Raw genomic sequence first — 19,502 nt, 5'->3', positions numbered from 1 at the left:
GAGGGGAGGTCCCAAGGTCGACACCTAACCCCAGCCGGAGCCCACCCAACCCCCAGAATCCTTGGGGAACCTCCATCTGCAGCCTGGCAGTGGCAATGGGGCAATGGGCTAACCTCCTTGACCCCCTTTGGGGTTCATCGTGCCAAGATAGCGTTTGTCAGCGCTTGCACAAAAACCCACCCGGCAGAGTTTCCACTGTGGGTGGGGGGGGAATGTTTCTGGCTTCCAGCCCATTTGTTTGCATGTTCCCACCAACGTAGGACTGGTAGCCCACTGTGGCTAGTGGGGCAGGTCTGGAGTCGAGATGGGTCCGTATGAAGAAATTAAACGTCTGCAGACTTCTATCAGTAAAATCCACTTTCTATATAATGTTTCCCTCAGCAAGTGGTAACCTGAAATTTCTGTATGTGACATGTATTTAATCTAGATATCCTAAACAGCACGGTAGCATGGCGGTTAGCATAAATGCTTCACAGCTCTAGGGTCCCAGGTTCTTTTCCCGGCTTAGGTCACTGTGCGGAGTCTGCACGTCCTCACCGTGTGTGCGTGGGTTTCCTCCGGGTGCTCCGGTTTCCTCCCACAGTCCAAAGATGTGCAGGTTAGGTGGATTGGCCATGCTAAATTGCCCGTAGTGTCCTAAAAAGTAAGGTTAGGGGGGGGGCGTTGTTGGGTTACGGGTATAGGGTGGATACGTGGGTTTGAGTAGGGTGGTCATTGCTCGGCACAACATCGAGAGCCGAAGGGCCTGTTCTGTGCTGTACCGTTCTATGTTCTATGTTCTATTTACAATGGTTGAATCGACATTTATTTTGCGGGTTGCTTTGATTAGAATAATAATCTTTGTTAGTGTCCCAAGTAGGCTTACACTAACACTGCAATGAGGTTACTGTGAAAAGGCCCGAGCCGCCACATTCCGGCGCCTGTTCGGGGACACGGAGGGAGAATTCAGAATGTCCAATTCACCTAACAAGCACATCTTTTGGGACTTGTGGGAGGAAACCAGAACACCCGGAGGAAACCCACGTAGACACAGGGAGAACGTGCAGACTCCGCACAGACAGTGACCCAAGCCGGGAATCGAACATGGGACCCTGACGTTGTGAAGCTACAATGCTAACCACTGTGGGACTGCACCGTTCCCAGAAAGTGGAGAAAAGTGTTGAGACAGGGAGAATCAAAAGCAAAGTAATGCATAGGTGCCATTGGCCTCTTCCTCCTTTGTTAATTCTGTTTCAGTGCTCTCAATGAGTCAGACTTTTAGGAAATAATGACATGTGGCTGCTTGTGTCTCCTTTGACAATGGAATAAAGAGGGGGCCACTCAACAACTCGAGTCTGTTTCAGTGTTTAATTAGACTTTGCTTGATCTGTATCTTAACTCCACTTTCCCACCTTGGTTCAGTGACCCTTAAATCCCTGCTTTCCAAAAATCTTTCAATTTCAATTTTGAGATTTTCAATTGACCTAGATTCTTTACCTTGCCAGAGTTGAGAGCATCCAGGTTATCACTATTTTTTCTGTTTTTAAGAGCTTCCTGTCATCACCTCTATCCCCTCATGATTTGGAATCCAGCAAGGAAAATAATTTATCTCTGTCAACCCAATCTACGGTCTGCTGTCGAATATTCTACGGGAGGAATTAACCAATAGACGAGCAGGCAGAGGGATGTAGTAAAAGCACAGCATCTTCTCACTAATAACACACAGTTACCTCCAGTTTTATACATAGAACATAGAAGATAGAACAGTGCACCACAGAATAGGCCCTTCGGCCCTCGATGTTGTGCTGAGCTTCATCCGAAATCAAGATCAAGCTATCCCACTCCCTGTCATTCTGGTGTGCTCCATGTGCCTATTCAATAACTGCTTGAAAGTTCCTAAAGTGTCCGACTCCACTCTCACAGCAGGCAGTCCCTAACCACACTGATCACTTGGCCTTAAACTGACAGTAGCAAGGACATGGCTGTCTGGTCAGGGCAGGTTTGGTTTTGATGAATGAGTTTTGATTGACATTAAATGGAAGCAAACCACATCTTCTGCCTGTTCCCTTTATGGGAATGGTTGTTTCGTTCAACAGATAAGAGACCACAGAGTAAAACTCTACCATCGGTGACCCATGGCAACGCTTTCGAAGTATAAGAACTCATTAGAAACTCAATGGAATCACAAGTGTTACTGGTTGGAATCCATCCCTACCGAGGTCCAGCAGCATTTTTATGCACAAACAGAGCGCGATCTAACCAAATTGCAACAAAGTCCTACGACAAGCGCTCGCAGCGCCGGGAAACACAACGCTATCTGTCGGGACTTTATGCCAATCTGGGGCCTCAGTGGGGAACATCCCACCGAGATTGCACGTAGTCCCTTTCCTGCACTGAGGAGTTCCGCTAGCCGGAATTCCTCGCTGCAGGAAGAGATCAGGATGCCATTTTTAGATGACGGCCCAATCTCTAAACGCCCCGACACATCCCCTGAATCCCCCCAAAGCCACAACTCAGCAAAGCCCACTCCCACTCCACCTCACACAGACAGGGCACCTCCCGGCCCGATCCCTGGCACAGACATAATGCCAGCCTGCCAGTGCCCCTGCAAGCTGGCAGTGTCACCTGGGCACTGCTAGGCTGGTATCCAGGTGGCACTGCCGGTGTGCTAGAATGGTGGTACCAGGGTGCCACCCTGCCCAGAGGACAACCACTTGGGGGCCTCCGATCCCGGGAGACCCCCCTAAGCGGCATTCCATCTGGTCCACATTTGTGGGGACCAGCACGGAACAGAGCTCGCCTGACGTCTCCGAGGCAAAGTGGTTAGATTCCAGGTCCACTGAAGATGAGATGGCAGCCAGGAAGCCTGCTCCAAGATTTTCTGAGGGAGCTTTCACCAGACTTCAGGATGGAGTCCAGTGGAGGCGGGATGTCCTGTACCCGCACTCCAGGAAGCGGCTTACCAGCAAGGTGACCACCCCTGCCTGGAAGGCTAGAATGCCATTAGTGAGTGCCAGCTCCCTCCAGAGGACGATGGGGCAGCTGTTCAGGAAGAAAATGAATGGCCTTCGCGTGACCAGGGTAAGTATGCCACCTCCAGCATCTCACGCACCCGTTCAACGAACCAACCCTCGGAACCTCCAAAGTGATTATTCACCCGGTCATCTTCCGGTCTGCCCACCTGTCCCGAGGCCCTCTTTGCTCCCCAAGCCCTGCCCAATTCCCCTGCTCCTCACATCCCTGCTCCCACTCCAGTCCCACACATGTCACTCTTCAAGCACCTGATCTCGCTTGCCTACCCCCTACAATCTCCCCATCTGCATCCCTGCAAGACAAAACCGGCATGAAAGGGCACAGCCACCTGGAGTCATGCAGGAGCTTTGCACCCTCACCCTCCATCAGAAAAGAGCCCTTGAGCTGGCCAATGAGGAGCGGGTTCACACCTGTACTGATGGCAAAGTGAGGGCAGGGAGGAAAAGTGCCTCTTGCAGGGCAAGCAGAAGAGTAGTCCAGGCTATCCTCGCACCCCCTGGATACCATAGACCCGAGCAACTCAGAGGGGGACTTTCGGACATAACCATCAGGGAGGTGTCACATCTGTCACCCACACCCTCTAAATACTCACACCTTGCTGAGGTTCAATGGTAGGCAAGCTTCTGGGTCACACACTGGTGAGCACCACACAGCTGATGATCCACATCAGCATGGAGATAGGGACATCCCAAAGATTTGGCACTCTGCGGGATGCCGGAGCCCAGGATTTTGCTGAGCCCCTGATCAATGACGTACCCCGGGGCTGGTCGTCCCAGAGCTGATGGAACTGTGAAGGCAAAGTCACGAATATTAAGAAGGGACGACAGCATCCATTCTCCGATTTCAAGGCTGACTGGAGGAGTTCAATCGCTTTCTGACCAAGGAGATGGCGCTGTCAATGCAACCCAATGAGGTCAACACTGAGGGTGGCATCCGCAGTGGAGACCTATGTGCAGAACGTGCACTCCACGGAGGGGGATGTTGGCTCCATAGTTCAGCTCATGACCTCCATGGCCGAGGGCATGACCTCCATGGTGCAGGACTTCAACTGCATGGTGCAAGCGCTAGTGAGAATCCACGGGTGTCTGCGCCAGAGGACGGCGAGACTTCTGCATCTCACTCCAGCTGCCCCTCTCTCCCATGGAGGAGCACAGGGGACCCTGAAAACCAGAAGGAAAGAGGATCAGTAGGAGGGCGGCCCAGGACCCTCCATTCCATGTGAGCAACACACCTCCAGCCCAAACATTTAAGAGGGTAGCACTCCAACACCAGTGCTGCCCAAACGCACACCCATCTCCCAGGGGATGCCTGCCAATGCTCAGGCAACAGGGTGTGGTAGGCACCAGGCCAACTTAACTTCAGCTGTGGATCTAGGGGAAATACCTAAATGTATTGGGAGGGTTAGGAAGAGTAAGAAACTGTAGGCACTTCTTGGACAGCGGTCAGCAGAGGCACTAGTTGAGATCGGTCACCACTATAAAAAAGTAAATGTAAATAAACATGACTTTGTTCACCACAGATCCGCCACCCTGTCATTTCATGGCTCCATGCTCTGAAAATCCCCATGCACACTCGGTGCTTCACCCTTGTGCAGTGTGAGAGTGGCAGAATTATGTCTCTCCCACCTCACACACCGATGACTCAGTAACGACATAGTGCTGCTGACAGCAGCCTCCTGTCCTCCATACCGGCCCACAGCATCAACGCTCAGGCCTCTCATTGCAACCACTCTTCTACAATGATGAGGATGCCGTGGGCTGACAAAGAGTAGCGAGGCTGATCTGCTCATCCCCAAACCGAGAGGTTATGAGGGTGGCCCTCGCCCGATGGCTCATGCAGACCCTCACCATTTCCGGATGTCCTTCCTCCTCCTACTCCGCAGGTTGCCCCTCGCCGCCCTCCTCATCCGAGATGATGTGGCATTCTCCATCTCCTCCTGGTTCAGGTGGTCTCCCCTCTGCAGTGCCAAGTTGTGGTGAGCGCAGCAGACCATTATTATGCGGGACACCTTCTGTGAGCTATATTGCATGGCACCCTCCAATCGGTCCAGGCACCGGAACCACATCTCCAGCTGTCCAATCATCTGCTCGACCAGCATACCCATTGAAGCAATGGCGTCACCAGTCACCTCCATTGTCCCCGAAGAGCCATCCTTCCAAACACCTCTCTCTCACAAATACACCTGGGATTGGCGAGAACACCAAGGTATCATTATCGTGAATCCTCTCGGGAATGGGCACATATCTGCATGGTTCACATTGCGTGGTCACAGACGATCTGGATGTTGTGGTAGTAGAATCCCTTGTGATTCACAAATGGCACTACATGGTTTGTGATGCAGAACAAGGCCAGCAGCGCGGGTTCAATTCCCGTACCAGTTTACCCGAACAGGCGCGATTCGGGGCTTTTCGCAGTCACTACATACTTGTGACAATAAAAGGTATTATTATTATTATGATGATGATGCATGCGTATCTTTTTGACACATGTGTTGTGTATCATTTGCTAAACAACTTCAAAATCATTGGCGTGAAAAACATTACTGGTAGTAGATTAAACTTAGAAAGGTGTCACTTCATTACTTGCCTTTGTAAACTTTACGCTGAACCTTAGTTATGCAGTCATTGTTTTGAAATTTCTACAAACCTGCGCCCCCCCCCCCCCCCCCCCCCCCCACCCACCCCCCACCCCCCCACACACACCTTGCAGTAAGTAACAGGAAAATTGAGTGAATACATGGGACCTGCATCTGTACCCTCACGGAGCACCTCAAAGCTGCCCAGCCCCCCCCCCCCCCCCCCCATCATGACCAATAATGGGGTGAGTGATGATAGACTTCACCATGAAGCCTTGTGCTGCCTGAGTGTGGAGTTCTACTCACAGTTCAGTGATGTTTCCCCAAAGTGAGAGGTTCTTCATTCCACATGAATCAGGAATGTACCCATTAGTGAGAACCCCATTCTGCCCTTGCAGTCTGGCCTATCATGGGGCTCCACCCAGGAATCTCAGTCTCCCCAGTGCTGACCCTCTGCATTCACTTCCTCCCACCAATTTACCAGCTCCCACTAAAGACGAGTACTCTCTCAGCAGTGATTTGGTCACAAGGCCAGCGAGGGGGGGACGCAGGAAGTGATGCCAGCACGCCAGCGCCCAGTGAATATTCCGTGAGGGTGGAAGGTTTGGAGAGAGTGCGCGCTAATGATATGCTAATGTATTTAAATGAGATTCCCGGATTCCCGCAGCGTGATTCTCACCATTCCACTGGAGAGGCTGGGGGTGAAAATTGCAAATCCCATTCACGTTGGATAGGGCTGCACTTTCTGATTCTCTCCAGGTGGTTGATCCCGTGCCGCCTTTCTCACTGACAGGGGATGCGGGCTCAAGCTTGCCCTCACTAAGTTGCCTGCAAAAGTTGTGATGAAGTTACGAAACAGACATCCTCTGAGCAGCAGCTGCTGTTCACTGAAAATAGCCTGACCTGTGACGCATTCAGCGACACACGTGCTTTGAGGATTTTAGCTGGTTTTTTTTGAAAGGGAGCGGAATTGGAATACAGTTGTACTGCTCAAGTTGGGAAAGAGAGTTCTTTGCACCCAATGACAAAAGATGCATCATAAAAATTTCTCTTCTCCTTCCCAATTGTATGAATCACAGGATTTTTACAGCACAGCAGGCAGTAATTTGGTCCATCGTGCATGTGTCAGTCTTTGAAAGAGCAAGCCAATTAGACCCCCTCCCCCTTATAGCCCTGCAATGTTCACCTTTTCAAATCTGTATCCAATTTCCTTTTGCAAGTCACTTTTACCATGCTTCTATCTTCTTCTCAGGAGGTGCATTCTACACCATAATTACTCACCGCACATAACAACATCCCCTCATCTCGCCTCTGGTTGTTTTGCCAATAACCTAAAACCTGTCACCTTTGGTTTTCAATCCTTCTGCCACAGGAGCAGTTTCTCGTCCATGTGCCCCAATCTCAACCACAGAAGAGGCCTAATATTGCATTCCATAAAGATTCTTCTGAATTCCGGTGGCAAACAGTCGACTTTGAGTTAAAGTTAGGCAGCGAAAAAGATTTATGTTTAACCAGCAACGATTAAGACGGCAAAAGAGTTTGCATGCCAATGAAATAAATATTGACAAGAATGGAGACCATCTCCAGTTTTCAGCAGAATCACGGTACCCTTAATGATACTTCTCCACCTTGTCAACTGCTCGCTCAGGTTGAATGCAATGGTGTGCAACCTTGGTGTTGTGCTCCGTCTCGAATGAAACTTCAAACCCCATTTCCAGTCCACCAACAGGGTCACTCAATTCCACATCCGTGATATGTATGTCTTGGCCCTCATACATCCCACATCATGGAGTCACTGATCCATTGGATCATCAATCTGCTTTTGACTTTCCAAGCAGCTAGATCTCGCACAAAGAGCTGAATTTTCATCGAGTCGAGATGACTCGGGGGCCAGGGCTGGATGATTGGATTTCTCAGGGTTTCCAATTTTTGAAAGTGTAATGTAAGAGTGCAGGCTGCTGGCTGCGGTAAAAACCTGCTCTTCCGACCTGGCCAGCTCCATTGCTGAGACAGGCATGTGCTAGCCCTCCACAGCCTTCATGGAATCAGACCAAGTTTTCAATGAGTTGTGGTCCACAGAACTACAAGGATGTCGTGAAACATAGGCTGGAAATTTTCAGCCTCCTCCACGGTGGGTTTTGCCGCAGGTGGAGGCAGCTTACCACTAGTTACTGGTGGGATCGTCCAGTCGTGCCAAAATCAATGGCAATGTGCCTGGATTGCCCATCCCGTCCCAGTGGCAGGGCGTAACTTTGGTCGAACCGGAAGATCCCGCCCATAGTCTGGTGAGGGAACCTTTCGAAAAGTAAGTGCAACAAAATCCTCATTCTCCCCGTGCAAAGCTCTGCCCGTCCACCCAACCTCCATGGCCGTTCATGCCCCCTATGCCAAGCTGTGGCACTTCCGTGCCCATTGACACACAGTGGGCTCCAATGTCCAAGCTCTGGGGCAGTGTAACTGGAGTTGTATCCCAAAGCTGTGAACCTCCATCCGCTCCTCCCCCACCAGTTCCCAGGGAAGACAATTGCCTGGGAAATCTCACAGCAATGAAGTGGACCTTTTAAACAGCCCTCCTCGGTGCCCTGTAGCCGCAGTAACTGCCTCTGACTTTTTTTCCTGGGTTAACTCGCTCAATTCCAGCCTGCAGCTTCCTGCGCACAAGGAAAATCCCATCCATGCAGGCTCTTTCACCCAAGACAGGCAGGCCATGCTGGGAATTTCCTGACTCCCACTGCTTGCCCTGAGGATGAAAACCCAGGCATATTCTATATTATCTAGGAACTACCATGCAGGTATCATCTTGTACTAAATACTTATTTGCAAACTTTACAAAATTGTCATCAGTAGGCCATTGATTGCATCCCCATTTACAAGCTTCTTCATTTCTTCTTTCGCCCTAATTCTACAACCTCCCCCCGCCTCACATTTCAGCGCACGTCTTCTTTTATCCTGAGTTCTCTGCTTCTGGTCTCCTTTGCATCCTTCTGCAACAAGTGTTCTTATTGGATTTATCAGTGATCATTTTGTATTTGTGGCCCCGAGTTTTTGACTCTTCCACAATTGCTGAAGCGCTCGTAAAACATAAAGGTAGACAGAATAAATCAGTCAGACTTTCCAGAAACTGGCTAATACCGGCTCAACTTTCAACAGATACAGTGCAACATTTGAATTGCAATTTCTTTCTCATTTATACCGTTAACACTGCTCAGATAGATCAACAGCCTTCAAAACAATGACTGTATAAATAAGGTTCAGGGTAAGCTTTACAAAGACAAGTAATGAAGTGGCACCTTTTCAACGTTCAATCTACTACCAGTAATGTGTTTCACGCCTGTGATTTTTGAGTTGTTTAGCAAATGTTGCACGACCCATGTATCAAAAAGATACGCATGCATTTCATGAGATGTGACCATTCTAACACCATTGTACAATTGTAGAATTTACAGCATAAGAGGCCATTAAGCCCTTTGCATTGTACCAGTGCTACTTCCCTCTGTTGAGGACACTTCCCTCCTCATTTCTGCATCCTTGTACATTCTCCCTTTTCAAATTCTTCTCCAGATCTGTATGAATAGAAGTCTCTCCCTCACTGGCAATTACGGTAAAGTGCGTTGATTTTTTATTTCAGTGAGACCAATACCTTATCTGAAAAACCTTGGTCATTTTCTTTAACAGAAAAGAACCATATAATCACCATTTTAACGCTGTGAACTTCCTTATTCATGCATTTGGTGATAGTTTTGTACCTATGCCTGTTAATTATAGATTTGCAAACCAGGGGAAGCAATGCTTCATGACTTTTTCCTCAAAATCTTTCCGGATTGTAATAAAAATAGTTTGTCTCTCATGGATTCTTCTGTTTCCGATGAAAAAATGAACTTCTAAATTTTCAACCCTTTCTTCATAGCCACATCCTTTCATTTCAGACTTAATTCCATTCACTTGCCACTGTGTTCGATCCATGCCTTGAATGCTTTTTTTACAATGAGGTGCCCAGGATTGTGCTGAATATTCCAAACATGCCCTAACCCACCTTACATTGCCCCCTAGAAGCCTGTGTGACTTACACTGCCTGCTGATTAACCAATGACTCGATTCAAAAATTCTCATTCCTGTCTTCAGGCCCCATCATGTCCTTTCCCCTCCCAATGTCTGGAATCTCCTCCAGACCCGCAACCCTGGGAGCTATATGCACTCCTCGTGAGGATCCCTGGTTTTAATCTCGCCATCATTGGTGGCCGCGCCTGTGGTGATATGCATCACTGTAGATACACGAGGGGTTAATGTAAGTACACATAGGCTAGCTAGACACTAGAGGGAGCACCAGAGACATGACACACAGACACTCAACCAATAGGTAAGTTAGATAGGACACGGCCAATGGGCATTCACGATACACACAGAGGTGACATTACCACAGGGGGGCATTACACCAACCCATATGTAAAGGACACAGCATACATGATCTTCCTCTTTCCAGTGGAGACACTCAGTGAGTTCAGACAGAGGGTTGATTCAACATCACACCCACCACGTGGATTGTAGCAGACTGGTTTGTCAGTCTGAGTAGCTATAGAAGGATTAACAGTAGTGGCGAACCCGAGTAGGAGAATTGTAAATAGTTCAATAAACGTGTTGAAGCTATCTCCACGTCTGAACCTTCCTTTGTCAGAGTGCACATCAAGGAAGCCGCTTATGCAACGCCAAGAGCATAACAAGACAGCGCCTTGAGGTGTCTGGACCTTAAACTGTGGAAATTCCTCTCTAAACCATTCAACCTCTCTAACTTGCTGTCCTCCTTTACAATGCTCCTTAAAATATGGATGATTCTCAAAATCAGGTGAAGAAGGGAAGCTCTAAGTTGTGAAGGGAGATTTTAAATGGCTGAGCTTATTTTCATTGGTGCTGGTTTAGCTCAGTAGGCTAGACAGCTGGTTTGTGATGCAGAGCAAGGCCAGCAGCGCGGGTTCAATTTCTGTACCAGTCGAGAATTTTGAATTCTCCCTCCGTGTACCCAAACAGGTGCTGGAACGTGGCAACTAGGGACTTTTCACAGTAACTTCATTGCAGTGTTAATGTAAGCCTACTTGTGACAATAAAAATTATTCATTCATTCATTGGAGAAAAGAAAATTGGGAAAAGACATGCTGATTAGGGTTTAGGGGGTTGAGGGGGAGTGGGCCTTGTTAGGGTCCTCTTTCAGAGGGTCAGTGCAGACTAGATGGGCCGAATGGTCTCCTTCCATACTGACATGAAAATGAAAATCGCTTATTGTCACAAGTAGGCTTCAAATGAAGTTACTGTGAAAAGCCCCGAGTCGCCACATTCCGGCGCCTGTGCGGGGAGGCTGTTACGGGAATTGAACCGTGCTGTTGGCCTGCCTTGGTCTGTCTTCAAAACCAGCGAATTAGCCCTGTGCTAAACAGCCCCTAAATGTTTTGATTTTCTCCGGAACGTATTGGCTCCCTGAAATGTATGAAAATCGCTTTTTGTCACAAGTCGGCTTCAAATGAAGTTACTGTGAAAAGCCCTTAGTCGCCACATTCCGGTGCCTGTTCGGGGAAGCCAATACGGGAATTGAACTGTGCTGCTGGCCTGCCTTGGTCTGCTTTAAAAGCCAGTGATTTAGCCCAGTGTGCTAAACCAGCCTCTGTAGGGACTGTAGGGATTCTATGAGTATTAATGGATAATGCCGTCTCAAGTTAATTACTTATCCCAGGTACAATTCTAAAGTATAAAACCTAGCAGCTTCCAGGCAAGAGCTGAGATTAGGATTACTTTCCGCATCCCCAGTTTATCAATCTGTGGAATAGGCCTCCCATTAAACAGGCAGTGGCAATATGAGACTATGAATTGAGTCAATAGATTGTTAGGCGTGGAATTGTGGAAGGACGATAGAAGATAGTCAAATGTTCGGTGATTCCTGTACTTCTGGGTGCATACAAATACTCCATTTAACATGAATAAATGTAGGATGTCAGGTTACACTGGTATTCTGGAGCCCTGACCTAATTTACTTGGTTGGAGGGAGATTAAATGAATGGATTGAATGGTCTTTTTCTCACCCTATGTTTTCCTATGTTGTTACAATTATGAGGTTTATAATATTATTATTTTGTGGAACTGAAGCTTTAAATTTCGGGTATCTTGGGGAGGGGGGTCGTGTGACCTGTTCTGCAGTCTGACTGACAGTAAACTTGGGTGGTTTAATTGTTAGAAATCAAAGAAAGGCTGAGATTGTTTTCCTGAAAGATGAAGGTGCAAGGTATTATGTTTGGGTTCAGTAACCATGATTCGACCCTGAGTCTCCTAAAGTTCCAGAAAGGTGTTATCGGTATTGAGTTGTAAACAGTTATGCTGTAGACAGTATATTTAATTCTAAATTGAAAGAGATTTGGGATTAAAGACAGCTGACAAGCATTTCTCCCTGGATGAAAGGCTAATGTGTGTCACATTGCCATGGGGAACAGGGCAGAGGATATCATTTTGGAGATCAGGTTACAAGATTCCTTGTAAGTCAATGAATATCACAGACAGGGAGCAAGGTTCCATGTGGTCAGAAGATCTGGTTAACCTCGCAATCTACCACAAACAGGTACCAGACTTAGTCGGGAGACTATGGCCTGAATTGTCCCAAAATGGGATGATGTCCCCACGCCGGCGTAGAAACGCTGGAGTTTTACTCCAGAGATTCCTGGAAAAAAGATCAGCTAATTCAATGCCCTGCAGGGGGCTAACAGGGACCCGGAGTAAATCTCACAGCTTTAGCTGCCCATACGGGCCTCCGCACTTCCAGTTTCGAGTCCGCGCATACACACGGCGGCGGCCTCCAGCCGTGGCATTGAGCTCCATGGTGGACTCGGACCGCGGAGCCAGACACAAAAATTAGAACCCCCACCCCCCCCCCCCCCCCCCCCGATTGGCCGTGTGCCCGAGCATCTAACCATGCACAAGCACTCCCCTGCCGTGGACTGAGTCCGCAGCCGCCACACCAGCATCCCGACCTGCAATAAGTGGTTAGTTCCATGCCATGGGGAACTTGGCCGGTCGGGAGCAGAGGTTTGCTGGACGGGCCTCTGTCAATGGGCCATCACCGCGCGGCGTACTCCGCGATCACATCGATTCTCGGGTCCCGGAGAAATGCTGGACCGCCGCCGGGCCCGATTTCGGTGTGATAGTGGATCCCCCCCCCCCCCCCCCCCACCGCGCCTCTGCGATTTCGGCACGGGGCTGTGGAGCATCCAACCCTATGTCTATTCAAAACGAGATATCATGCAGATATCTAAGGATTTGGGAGGCTCGTACTGGCATGGCCAGGAGAGGAAGAATAATTAGAACAGATTTTATTCTGGTTGGTGAGTGTAATCAACTCTCCAAAAGCTAAGGAAAGCACCCGGAGACTATCGTTTGAATTTACAATGCAGCGATAGGATACAGAAACCTATTGGAAACTGCAGTGACTGTGGACTGTTTACTATAAAGACTGTAATTTCATAGAGAGTGTGACACTATGTAGTTAAAGTATAAGATGCCTATGAAAATAGAATAGTGCTTAGGCATAAGCGCTTTCTTTTTAGTAATTTGTTTTCGTAACAATTTTAAAATATGAAATCTTTCCATGTGATTCTTTCAGCTAATAACTAGCAGTTTGAATCTCTTTTGAAAAGCTATCAGTTTCTATGGAGATTGTAACAATGTTCCGATATGACATTTCCACAGTGATGTCAGTGATTTTCACTCTTCAATGAAAACACAAAGGTGCTTTCAAAGCGAACCTCGATTAGCACAACAGAGAGAAGAGCATTGACGGATATGTTAAGTATGTAAAATATAATGGGAGGAGACTAATGTGACGCATAAACGCCAGCATGAACTTGTTGGGCTGAATGCCCTCTGCTATAAATACTGCGCTACTCGTCTCTTTAACTCGGGGTTCATAAGAAAACAAAAACACAAAGTTAAATGTTCCCTACTTCTGTTCACTCACCGTTGACTTAGGTTGGAAAGTGTGTTTGTGTTGATTTCAGAAGATGGGTCGAATTATCTGTGATGATTATCAGGATGGATCACTGGCAGACACTATGGTCTGCAACTTCCGCAGACTGGTAATCGATTTTGGATTGCTGCTCTCGCCAAACATAGTTACTCTGGAGTTAAAGCGTCTTTTGTTCCTCTAACTCTTTCAGAGTAATTATCAGAGTTAAACAGGAAGAACCAGCCAAATTCAGTGATTTAAATCATTTATGTCGGATGGTTCCCAGCCCAGGTCAATTATCCAGAAGAAGTCAGCACTTCTGGGCAATTGCTGGGTAAACTTTTACGTGGGAATTTCACAGAAAAGCACTGAAAAATACAGTGCCCAAAAGGCCCTTGGGCCCTAAACTTCCTTGAGGGATTCACAGCGCATCATAGGTGTACCCCCTAAATGCTGGGGAACACAAGAGGTTATGTGCCATAATATATATACTGACCCACGAGGAACGGTCATATGAGTGAGATGGCCTGGAAATTAAATCTTACCGAGAGAAGGGGGGTATGTTACTTTTTAAATAAAAATTTAGAGTATCCAATTCTTTTTTTTCCAATGAAGGGGCAACTTAGCGTGGCCAATTCACCTACCCTGCACACCTTTTTGGATTGTGGGAGTGGGACCCACGCAGACACGGGGAGAAGTATGTTTTTTTTTAATCAGCCAAGTGTACACACATAATTGAATTAATAATGACCATGTAATAAATTACCCAAGACTGCATAATGGAATTCTGATTAAATGTGTTATGGGACGTTGTGACATTTTATTCCTCAAAATCAGTGAACAATAATAATCTTTCAGCAAAATATAGAAAACTCTCCCACACTTTGGAACAATCTGAGCATTGTAACTCTTATATCGAACAGAATGCAGTGGAACTAATTCGATTATTGTCCTCCCAAAAGGCAAATCCATGTATTTATTCTTCATATGATAACGCCGTCAAATTGAAGAACAATTGGATAATTAACAGTGTCAAGATGACATATTTCATTGGACTGCCTCAGTTCCAACACTTTCAAAAGACTTCAGGGCTTACCAATATTAATATTCGTCAAATCAATTGGCTGCTGCTCCACTTCCTGTGCAAGTCGAACGCTTGTTTAGAAGTTGTGGTACCGGCTGTTTCCAAAAGACATAACTTTACTCCTGGCAACCCACCAAGCGTGACATTTGAAGATTAAAGAAAAACGCAATAGCTCAGCCTGGTTGAAGAAGCTTTGATAATTCCCTGGGGGGAGGAAGAAAAGAAAACGTGACTAATAAACCACCCACAAGAGGCTTTTAAGGGAGCAGTACTTCTTTAATTTATCCTGAAGATATTATTTCACCTGCAGTTTGAACAGAAGTTGATCTATTCATTACATTCTTAAATCTATTTTTCCACCAGCTGTGATCCTGTTGTGGAAAAACATTGAATTCAAGGCACAAAGTAGCTTAACTACGCTGTTGGTTTATTGCAATTCTGTGCCAGCTTGCCGGAAAGCAGCAAATTTGCCTTTGTCTGTGATTTAGTGATTACTCAAGAAGATAAGATTCAAACAGCATTTGATAATATAACAGCATGAAAGAAAAGTGCTAATTTTGTCATATTACAGATTGTAGCCTTTGGAATGTGGGACACTAACCATGACTATCTTTTTTTTTAAATTTAGAGTACCCAATTATTTTTTCCAATTAAGGGACAATTTAGCGTGGCCAACACACCTAACCTGCACATCTTTGGGTTGTGGGGGTGAAACCCACGCAGACACAGGGAGAACGTGCAAACTCCACACGGACAGTGACCCAAGGCCGGGATTCGAACCCAGGTCCTCAGCGCCGTAGGCAGCAATGCTAAAAACTGTGCCACCGTGCTGCCCCAACCATGACTATCTTCATATTAAGCTTTTCATTCCTAGGAATGCACTTGATTCAAAAGGTGATACAGTTATGAGTGTGAGTACATGTGTAGGTGTAGTGGAAGATAATTGGATTTCTCAGTGTTCAAGTGGTCAAAGCACCTGTTGGTAAATAGAAAGCATATCCCAGCAAGGTTTCTGCCTTTTACTACCAGCACAACACAATGGGCTGAATGGCCTCTTTCTGTTACCTAATAATTTATGAAATGGTTGACTGGATGTATCCGTAGGATATGTAGAAACCCTCCCGCGCTGAAAAAGGCTGTTTGGCCCATCAAGTCTGCGCCGACCCTCCGAAAGAGCATGCTACATAGGTCCATTCCCTGTCCTATCATCGTAACACCACACATTGACCATAGCCAATCCAACCTATCTGCACGTCTTTGGACTGTGGGAGGAAAGTGAAGCGCCCAGAGGAAATGCACGCAGACATGGGAGAAAGTGCAAACTCGACACAGCCAGCTACCCAAGGCCGAAATCAAACTTGGCCCCCGGCACAATGAGGCAGCAGTGCTAACCACTGTGCCGTGGTTAAATGAAACAAAAAAAAATTGCCAGCTTCTAAACTAGAATGAAACAGCCTATACCAGCAGACAGCAGGTCCTGGATGACACTCAACTTTAGAATCTTTGAATCCTGACAGTGCAGATGGAGGCCATTCGGCCCATCGAGACGGCACCGACCCTCCAAAAGAATAGCCTACCTAGGCCTAAACCCCCGCTCTATCCCGTAACTCCCATCAAACCTTTGGACATTAAGGGACAATTTAGCATGGCCAGTCCACCTAACCTGCCCATTTTTGGACTGTGGGAAGAAACCGGAGCACCCAGAAGAAACCCACGCAGACATGAGGAAAATGTACTAACGCCACACAGACAAGTCACCCAAGGCTGGAATCGAAAGCGGGTCCCTGGCACTGTGAGGCAGCAGTCCTGAAGTCACAGGTAATATTTGCACAACGTAGGTGCTAGGTAATGATGACCAGAAGTATTGCAAAGTCATCCAGCAGACTTTCAGTGACAACAATCATCAAACGAATAATTGGCATCAAATTTATTTCAATTGCTTTAAATAAGTCACTCAATAACTGCACATATAAAACTGAAAATCCCAGCAGAACATTATACATTTAACCAGCATATTGTGGAGACATTTTAACCAGATAACATACTACACACCAAAACAGGAAGCATATTTAAGTACAAATAGACAGGTCTGACCTAACTTGCGCATCATCACAATTCAGGTGCCAAATTCCTTTCTATAAAATTACATCTGATCCATTCCCATCAGATTAAAAATCATGACATCTGGAGGGTGGGGTCAGTGCTGTGCTGAATTGGGTCAGCTACAGCGAGAATGTGTTACAAGAGCAGGGTGTAGAATGGGTGCTCTGTGATGAATGTCTCACCTCCTGATCCATCAGAACCTCTCCAAGATCTGTAATGCTCAAGTCAAGAGTGTCATGGAATAGTCACCACGAACAAACAATCTAGTCACCACTTTGAAATGATATAGAGGGATTGGTGTTTTGGGCGATATAGTGGCAGATGGAATTTAACGGAGAAGTGTGAGGTCATGCATTTAGGGAAGTCAAAAAGTTGTATGTAGTACACAATAAATGGGAATATACTAAGAGGGGTAGATGAAGTGAGAGATCTTAGCATACAGGCACACAACAGTTCAAGTAGACAAGGTTGTTAAGAACGCATATGGAATGCTCTCCTTCATTGGCAGAGTTACAGAATATAAAAGTAAGGCTATACCGTTAGAATTGTATGAAACATTGGTGAGGCCGCAACTGGAATATTGTGTGCAGTTCTGGCCACCACATTACAGGAAGGACATTGTTGCTCTGGAGAGAGGGCAGAGGAAGTTTCCATGAATGTTGCTTGGGGTAGAAATATGTGGCGACGAGAGAGGTTGGATAGGTTGGGGTTATTTTCCTTGGAACAGAGAAGACTGAGGGGTGACTTATTTGACGTGTACAAAATTATGAGGGGAAGAGATAGGGTGGACAGGAGTAAATTGTTTCCCCCGGTGGAGAATTCTAGAATCAGGGGACATAGATTCAAGATAAGTGGCAGAAGGTGTAGAGGGGACATGAACAAAAACATTTTTATGCTGAGGGTAATGGGAGTCTGGAATTCGCTGCTCGAGTTGGTGATGGAGGGAGAGACCCTAAACTCTTTTAAAAAGTACCTGGATCTGCACCTTAAGTGCTCTAAGCTATAGGGCTATGGACCGGGTGCAGGAAGGTGAGATTAGAGAGGGCACCTGGGTTTCCTCGAGCTGGCATGGACAAGATAGGCTGAATGGCCTCCTTCTGTGCTGTAACGTTTCTATGATTCTGCGACTCTATGATTCTATGAACACACATTGGGCAGCAACTAACAAGAAGTTCAATTATCTTGTGACAGAGCCATTTCCTTGATCAGTGAACCCACCACTAGTCTATATTTACCAATCCAATCACCAACACACTGTGACTGTAATATGCACATGTGTGCAGCCAACAGGTTTTTTGGGTGGCACAGTGGTTAGCACTGCTACCTCACAGCACCAGGGACCCAGGTTCAATTCCGACCTCGGGTGACTCTCTGCGTGGAGTTTGCACGTTCTCCCCGTGTCTGCGTGGATTTCCTTCCACGGTCCAAAGGTCTGCAAGTTAGGTGGATTGGCCATACTAAATCTCTTAGTGTCCAAAGGTTAGGTGGGCTATAGGGCTATGAGGATAGGATGGGGTATTGGGCCTAGATAGGGTGCTCTTTTAGAGCATCAATACTAACTCAATGGGCTGAATGGCCTCTAATTCACTGGGTTCATTTGATAATAAGTTCTTTCCCTGAAATCTTTCCGACTGAGAAGAGCAAGAGTGGCAATGTTGTGAGCGCATCATCTTCAAACTTCTCTTCAAGTCACACACCATCATACATCACTAATCCCATTCCCTTTAGGTCAATCTACTTGAAGTCCCTGTCCATTACTTCGTTGGAAGCTTTGTTGCATAAAAAAAGCAGAGTTTCAGGAAGATGGCCCACCAGCACGATTTCAATGCACTTCAGCCAAAACATATTTACTTATTTATTTTCATTGTCATATGATGCAAAACACACAGGCACCATACAAGAACATCAAGAACAACATCAGACAATATAATTAGTATGGGAGAGTTGATGCTTTTCTTGAACAGTACCTGTTGAAAATCTGCATTATTGAAGGTTTGTTCAGTTGCTTTGAACTGGCGGTAAATTAAACCAGAGAAATGCACTCTTATCAGAGTTGTACCTCAAAACAAAATAAAATTGAAAACAAGAACCTTAGGACATTTTCTAACTCACAATATTCAGACTATTATTCCCATTTCCCTTCATTTAATAAGTGCTTCTTTTATTTAACTTTCTTGTTTTTTGTAAATTAGATGAAATTAGCCAGTTCAAAGCAACTGAACAAACCATCAATAATGCAGATTTCCAACAGGTCCTCTTCAAGAAAGGCATCAACTCTCCCATATTAATTATCAAACAAACAATTGGCTTCCAATTTATTTCAGTCAATTCTAATAAAATCAATGGGAGCACAGTTAAAAATGAAAATTCAAACAGAACATTATACATTTGACCGAGGGAAATAAAGCATATAGTGGAGAGCTTATAACCAGATCCCAAACCACATGCCAAAACAGGAAGCATATTTAAATCCAGGTAAACATATATTTGACCTGAGCATAATCATAATTCAAATGCCAAATTCCTGCCTATAAAAAAAATCTGATTGATTCCCATCATAATAAAAATCAGGTACAGAAAATGGTGAGGATTGTGATGTTTTTGAATGAGCATGGCTTCGTAGTGTAGTATCTCACAAAGAACATCGAGCTATGTTTTGAACAAAGCTACTTTATTTCTACTACAACTATATAGATTTGACTTGCTTGCTAAGATATAAAAGATTACAGATTGACTAAAACTATGATTCTAAC

The 19,502-nt window shown here is 46.2% G+C and overlaps 1 pseudogene; it reads left to right on the top strand.

The window, feature by feature from the left end:
* LOC119954026 overlaps positions 1-19,141 on the top strand; it is a 78,777-nt pseudogene extending 59,636 nt beyond the window's left edge.
* The last annotated feature ends 361 nt before the right edge of the window (positions 19,142-19,502 follow it).

This window comes from Scyliorhinus canicula, chromosome 19 (assembly GCF_902713615.1).
Source record: "Scyliorhinus canicula chromosome 19, sScyCan1.1, whole genome shotgun sequence".
Lineage (NCBI taxonomy): Eukaryota > Metazoa > Chordata > Chondrichthyes > Carcharhiniformes > Scyliorhinidae > Scyliorhinus > Scyliorhinus canicula.
The sequence above is the reverse complement of the archived record's forward strand: the minus strand, read 5'-3'. Positions and strand labels throughout refer to the sequence as shown.